Source organism: Myotis davidii, unplaced genomic scaffold (assembly GCF_000327345.1).
Source record: "Myotis davidii unplaced genomic scaffold, ASM32734v1 scaffold2, whole genome shotgun sequence".
Taxonomy (NCBI): Eukaryota; Metazoa; Chordata; class Mammalia; order Chiroptera; family Vespertilionidae; genus Myotis; species Myotis davidii.
Window position 1 is genome coordinate 1,804,922 of NW_006293067.1, and position 1,554 is coordinate 1,806,475.

At 43.2% G+C, this 1,554-nt stretch overlaps 1 pseudogene; it reads right to left on the reverse strand.

Annotated features, from left to right (window-relative positions):
* Nucleotides 1–1,126: 1,126 nt before the first annotated feature.
* Nucleotides 1,127–1,554, reverse strand: part of LOC102769033 — a 16,800-nt pseudogene continuing 16,372 nt past the window's right edge.

A 1,554-nucleotide genomic window follows, 5' to 3' on the forward strand; every position in this document is an offset into this window, starting at 1 on the left:
ATGGTGGCATAGGTAATCTCAGTATTGGCTGCCTCCCAGAACCACATCAAAATTATAACTAAAATACAGAACAACCATCATTCAGAACCAGCTGAAATCTGGTTGAATGGAAGTCCTACAACTAGAGAAGTAAAGAAAGTACATTGAGACTGGTAGGAAGGGTGGAATGTTGAAGGGTATTCTTTAGAAGAGGAAGAAGAAAAAGGAGAAGAAGAAGAAAAAGAAAAGATAAAAAATATGAACAATAAAATGGCAATAAATACACATCTGTCAACAATTGAATCCAAAATCAAAATAAACAAGCAAGAAATCTAATGAACAAAATAAACTGGTGAATAAAATAGAAGTAGAGGCATGGAAACATGGAACAGACTGACGAATCCCAGAGGGAGGGAGGAGGGAGGGGGAAGAGATTAACCAAAGGTCTTATATGCATTACCTATGGCACAGACAATAGGGTGGTAAAGATCTGGGGCAGGAAGAAACTGGGTGGAGGATGGCAATGGGGGAGAAGGGGGGACATCTGTAACACTCTCATCAATAAAGATTAAAAATAATTAAATATCAATGGAAAAAGTGTCCTTGGGTGAGTATTAAATAAATAAATAAATAAATAAATAAAACCTCAAAGTTGAATTTCTTTGCTACCAAGACTGTCAACAGCCCCATACTTTTATTTTTTTTATAAATATATTTTATTGATTTTTCACAGAGAGGAAGGGAGAGAGATAGAGAGTCAGAAACATCGATGAGAGAGAAACATCGATCAGCCGCCTCCTGCACATCTCCAACGCGAGATGTGTCCGCAACCCAGGCACATGCCCTTGACCGGAATCGAACCTGGGACCCCTCAGTCCGCAGGCCGACGCTCTATCCACTGAGCTAAACCGGCTTCGGTGAGATGTTCAGATTTAATGAGAATGTGTTTACGACTTGTTTTTCATTTACTTAACATTATATTCTTTAATTAGCAACCTTGGGAAAAAATTACATCAGGACTCAAGAGGCAAATGTAAAAATCCACAACCAGCTGTTTTCCCTTGTTAGGCTGGACAGGCCCACCCCAGATCTGGCCACAGCTGACTGTCCACATCCCGGTCCCAGGTACGCTGGTTGCAAACTGGCTTCACTTCATTCAAGGGCCTAACACGAAGGCTTTCATGGCGTCCTCAGGTTTGAGTATCCCTCGCTCCTGCCTCTTGGCCATGGACTGGAGCACCCACTTGGTTCGGAGTTAGTACAGGTAATTGCCATAAGCCACGACCTCGGTGAGGTTCGAGGATTCTAGAACCTTCAGCTCGAGCATGGCATTGCTCACTTGCTCGATGTATAGGATTCCAGATCCTCAGGGGCCAAACATGGCTTCCAGCAACCCCTTCTGGACCTGGAACACCTCAGGGTCTCTCAGGTCCTCAGGAACTTTCACCCATGGTGGGATATCTTTCCGGCAGCCATCCCCACCTTGAATGCCTCCAAAGGAAATCACAAATCACACTCGGAGTTATGTTAGGCCTAAGAGAGTCAGCCCCATGCTTTAAAAAATATATATATATG